Here is a 6000-nt window from a genome sequence, read left to right as displayed (position 1 = left end):
GAGAGCAAGAAAGAGATTGACAATCACAGAGAGAGAGTTACAGACAAAGAGAGAGAGAAACAGGGAGAGAGAGACAGGGAGACAGAGAGAGTGAAACAGACAGCGAGAGTGACAGTGACAATCACACAGACAGACAGACAGAGAGACAGAGAGACAGGCAGACAGAGAAAGAGCAGCAGACAGGAAGAGAGAGCATGAGCAACAGACAAGGAGATAAAGTGAGAGAGCGATAGACTGAGAGATTGAAAAGGACAGTGAGAGCAACAGAGAGAGAGTAACACAGATAGAGAGAGAGAGAGAGCGACAGACAGAGAGTGAAACAGAGAGTGAGAGTGACAGAGTGAGTGACACAGATAGAGAGAGACAGAGAGAGAGAGAAAGAGAGACTAACAGACAGAGAGAGAGAGTGACAGACAGTGAGAGAGAGGCAGGGGGAGAGAGAGACAGACAGGGGCAGAGACAGACACACACAGAGATGGACAGAATGTGTGTGTGTGTGTGTGTGTGTGTGTGTGTGTGTGTCCTGGGCCTGAGAGGGAGAGGCAGACAGAGAGAGAGGGGGACAGAGAGAGACAGAGAGTGTGTGTCCTGGCCCAGAGAGAGAGAGACAGAAATAGACACAAAGAGAGAGACAGAGGGCTGGGCCAGGGAGAAAGAGACAGTGTGTGCATCGTGGGCCAGAGAGAGAGAGACAGAGAGAGAATCCTGCGCCAGACAGTGAGTGTGCATACTGGGCCAGAGAGAGAGTGTGTGTCCTGGGGACAACAGAGAGAGAGAGAAATATATTTACAGACTGAGGTTGAAACACGGAGAACAGCTGGGGAATCCTAATTAGTCACAGAGAGATAAACAGCGACAGAGTGAAATAGAGGGAGAGACCCACACACATAGCAATAGAGAGAGGGACAGAGAGAAACAGAGGGAGAGAGACACCCACACACATAGACATAGAGAGAGGGACAGAGTGAACCAGAGGGAGAGAGAGACCCACACATATAGACACAGAGAGAGAGGGACAGAGAGAAACAGAGGGAGAGAGAGACCCACACACATAGACACAGAGAGAGGGACAGAGAGAAACAGAGGGAGAGAGAGACTCACACACATAGTCGTAGAGAGAGGGACAGAGAGAAACAGAGGGAGAGAGAGACACACACATATAGACATAGAGAGAGGGACAGAGTGAAACAGAGGGAGAGACACACACATGGACATTGAGAGAGGGAGAGAGAGACCCACACATGTAGAAATAGAGAGAGAGACAGATTGAAAATGAGGGGGAGAGAGAGAGAGGGACAGGCACATATAGAAATAGAGAAACAGAGCACAGAGAGAACAACACACTTAGGCAAGAGAGAGATAAAGAGAGACCTACACACATAGACATGGAGAGCGGGACAGAGAGAAACAGAGGGAGAGAGAGACCCACACACATAGAAATAGAGAGAGGGACAGAGAGATACAGAGGGAGAGAGAGACCCGCACACATAGACACACAGAGAGGGACAGAGTGAAACAGTTGGAGAGAGAGACTCACAGACATAGTCATTGTGATAAAAATGATAACTTCCGGGAAGTTATGTCATCACTTCCTGTGAACTATGAACTATGAACTATGAACTGTGTACATACCTCACTTCCTGTCATATGTCACTTCCTGTTGGACTGGTATAAATACTGGTCTGTTCAGTATTGTAAGAGGCTTCTACCAGAGGCATGGTAAAGACCTCTCTTGTGTTTATAGTGTGTTTATAAGTTACTTAAAGCTTACTTTAAAGTTACTTGATGGTAAGTCTCCTTTTTCTTACATCAATTTAAGTAACTTAATATTTACACTGACAAATACTAGACCTTCAGACAAACTCGGAAGTTAAGGATCCAGGGAACCACCCATCATGGAGAAAATCCTTAGACCTATTCATCTGGACTTGGACCCGAATACACCAGCAGCTGGCAGGGTATGGAAGCATTGGTATCGTACTTTTGAGAATTTTCTGGATGAATGTAAAGCGGATGCTCCTGCTAAATTGAAGATACTTGTCAATTATGTGACCCCAAAAGTGTTCGAATATGTTGATGACTGGGATAATTAGGAAGAGGTGATTCGGGCACTTAAGAAACTGTATGCGAAGACCCCAAATGAGGTCTATGCTAGACATCTACTGGCCACAGCCCGACAAGGGCCAGGGGAATCAATTGACGAATTCCTGCAAGAACTTCGCAGGCTCAGCGTAGATTGTAACTTTCAGGCAGCCTCAGCTGAGCTGTACCGCCAAGAAATGATTCGTGATGCTTTCATCTGCGGGATTGCCTCTCCATTTATACACCAGCGTCTACTAGAAAGTAAAACACTTGAGCTACAAAAAGCTTTTGACCTAGCTTGTTCACTGGATTTGGCAAAGAGAAATGCAGACCTCTATCAGCTGCCCAGATCTCGATCTGCTGCTGTAGCTGCAACCAGACAATTCAAGCGGTCTCAGGTGAACCCTATCATGGGGGAATCTAATTCTGATAATTCTGATGAAGAAGAGGAGGACGACCCCACTTTAGCAGCCTCTTGGCAATCTAGGAAGGAATGCTTCTTTGATGGAGATGCTTTTTACCCTAGGAAAACCTGCCCTGCTCGCAATGCAATCTGCAGTTATTGCGGGAAAAAAGGACACTTTGCTAAAGTTTGCCTATCAAGGGCCTCTACGAGGGCCAATCCAGCTAAGGCCTACCGAACTGCCCCAATTAGGGCCTATCAAGATGCTCCAGCTAGGACCTATCAAGCTTCCTCTCGAGCTCTCTCCCGAAGAAGCACACCGAGAGTTTTAGCCACTCTCTGTGCAACGACACCAATTACAGCTGCTTGCCCACAGAACCTGTCTCATGCAGCCACAAAAATTTCAATTAAAGGGCATACCTTAGATGCCTTAATTGACTCAGGAAGTACTGATAGTTTCATTAAGGAACAGATTGTTGTGAAATTGAAACTACATGTCTTCCCATCGGACCAGGCAATTGCGATGGCCCAGTCATCACTTAATACCAGAATCTCCGGCTTTTGTGTTGTTGATATGACACTTCATGGTCGTATGTATCCCTCCACCCGACTTTCGGTGCTCAAGGACTTATGTAGTGATCTCCTCTTAGGGCTGGACTTCCAAAAACAGCATAAGAAACTCACCATTGAGTTTGGTGGATCCAAACCCGGACTTACTATTTCTAATATACCGTCTAAATTACCATTTTGTGCATTATCAGCAGCTTCACTTGATGAACCCTCATTATTTGCCAGTATTCCGCCTCAATGCCACCGATAATAATGAAATCGCGGTGCTTTAATCAGGAAGGCCAATCTTTTATTGCGGCTGAAATCTCTCGACTTCTAGCAGAGGATATCATTGAACCATGTTCGTCGCCCTGGCGGGCTCAAGTCGTCATTGTCAAGAACCCTCTAAAACCTCACAAACAGCGACTATGCATCGATTATTCGCAAACCATCAATCAATATACCGACTTGGACGCCTACCCATTGCCACGCATTGATGATATGGTTAATAAACTGGCCGAATACAAAGTGTTCTCAACTTACGATTTAAAAAGTGCCTATCATCAGTTACCCTTGAAGGTCTCAGATAAGCAGTACACAGCCTTTGAGGCTAATGGACGGCTGTACCAATTTCGTCGCCTCCCATTCGGGGTTACTAATGGAGTGGCTGTCTTTCAACGGGCAATGGATGGCCTGGTTAAGCAGGAAAACCTAAGGGACACTTTTCCCTATCTTGATAACATTACCATTGCAGGTCACGATCAACAGGAACACGACTCCAACCTCCAAAAATTTCGGGATGCCCTCCATCGCCGTAATTTGACCCTGAATGAATCCAAATCTGTTGAGTCGCAACCGACCATCAACATCCTTGGCTACTGCATAGGCAATGGTATCATTAAGCCAGACCCAGAAAGACTTCGCCCGCTCCAAGAGCTCCCGTCACCTAAGAATCCGGCTTCTTTACGTCGGGGTCTCGGTCTGTTTGCATACTACGCTAAATGGATTCCTCATTTTTCGGACAAAATCCAACCCTTGCTGCATGCTAGATCATTTCCACTGGGAACAGCGGCTGTTGCAGCCTTTAACCTTCTCAAAAAACAGTTGGAGAAAGCGGCTCTTCACTCCATTGATGAGAATCTCCCTTTCGTGGTTGAATGTGATGCCTCGGAGGTGGCGATCTCGGCTACTCTGAATCAGGAAGGTCGTCCTGTAGCATTTATGTCCAGGACCTTACAAGGTGCCGAGCTACATTATCCTCCGGTTGAGAAAGAAGCCATAGCCATCATAGAGGCAGTACGGAAGTGGAACCATTTTCTAGCTCGCCAGCACTTTACATTGATCACGGACCAACGATCAGTCGCCTTCATGCTCGATAATCGAAAACGAACCAAAATTAAGAATAATAAAATACAACTTTGGAGGATGGAACTGGCCTCTTTTGGTTATACCATTCTCTATCGGCCTGGCAAGGAGAATGTGGCCCCGGACACCTTCACACGGGCATTCTGCTCCACTATGTCATCCTCCACTCTCATGGATGTCCACAATGGTTTGTGTCATCCTGGCGTTACGCGCATGCTACATTTCGTACGATCACGGAATCTCCCTTTTTCCACTGGAGATGTAAAGAAAATATGCTCAGAATGCCGGCTTTGTGTGGAATTAAAACCTCAGTTCTTCCGCCCCTCAGATGGTATACTCATACATGCAACCCAACCGATGCAACGACTTAGCATCGATTTTAAGGGCCCAGTGCCCTCTTCAACTCGGAACACATATTTGCTCACCATGATCGACGAATATTCACGTTTTCCGTTTGCCTTCCCCTGCTCCAATATGCTGGCGTCCACAGTAATCTGCTGCCTTGAGCAGGTATTTTCTCTCTGTGGCATGCCGGCTTATATTCACTCAGATCGGGGTCCATCCTTTATGTCAAGGGAACTCAAGGACTACCTCTCAGAACGGGGAATTGCTACTAGCAAAACAACACCATACCATCCCATCGGAAATGTGCAGGTAGAGAGGTATAACGGTATCATCTGGAATTCCGTACGTCTCGCTTTAAGATCTCGGGGCCTACCAGACCAGCAATGGGAAACAGTGCTTCCGGATGCATTGCACTCTATACGGTCCCTGCTTTCTACAGCCACAAATACTACACCTCATGAGCGGTTCTTTGGATTCCAGCGTCGCTCATCTCATGGGACATCACTCCCGTCATGGCTAACTACTCCTGGACCTGTATTACTCCGAAGATACGTTCGGACGTCTAAAAATGACCCTCTTGTAGACGAGGTCGAACTAACCGATGCCAACCCCACCTATGCAAACATACGATATTCCGACGGCCGAGAATCTACCGTATCATTACGGGATCTGGCTCCCTGCCCACCAGGACCTAGTGGGACATCGGGTGATGGCATTTCACCAGGAAACTCTTGGGACCTATCGGGTACCCCTCTCCAGGATCCTGATCGGACACCAAATAGCTTGGTGCCGGTAGAACCCCGTGCTCAAGGTTGCGACCCTCCCAGTACCGCGCATGAAAGTACTGATCCGCCACAGACCAGCTCTGCACCTCCCTCTGAACAGAGGCAGTCCAACTTTGAACCTATTGGGGCTCGTACTCAAAGCCATGGTCTCCCCGACCCTTCACAGGGCAATCCAGGCCACACAGACTCTGACCAATGGCCAACCGCATGTAAGCGGACCAGTGACCCTCTACGACGGGAATCCAAACGGGTGCGACTCTTCCTTGTTCGGCGGCTGCGGACCAAAAGGTAGACCACAGCCTCCTAATCCTGCAGGAGGGAAGAATGTGATAAAAATGATAACTTCCGGGAAGTTATGTCATCGCTTCCTGTGAACTATGAACTATGAACTGTGTACATACCTCACTTCCTGTCATATGTCACTTCCTGTTGGACTGGCATAAATACTGGTCTGTTCAGTATTGTAAGAGG

Source organism: Somniosus microcephalus, unplaced genomic scaffold, assembly GCF_052327205.1.
Source record: "Somniosus microcephalus isolate GS21.2 unplaced genomic scaffold, FLI_Smic_1.0 unresolved_chr2, whole genome shotgun sequence".
NCBI classification, from domain to species: domain Eukaryota; kingdom Metazoa; phylum Chordata; class Chondrichthyes; order Squaliformes; family Somniosidae; genus Somniosus; species Somniosus microcephalus.
The sequence above is the reverse complement of the archived record's forward strand: the minus strand, read 5'-3'. Positions refer to the sequence as shown.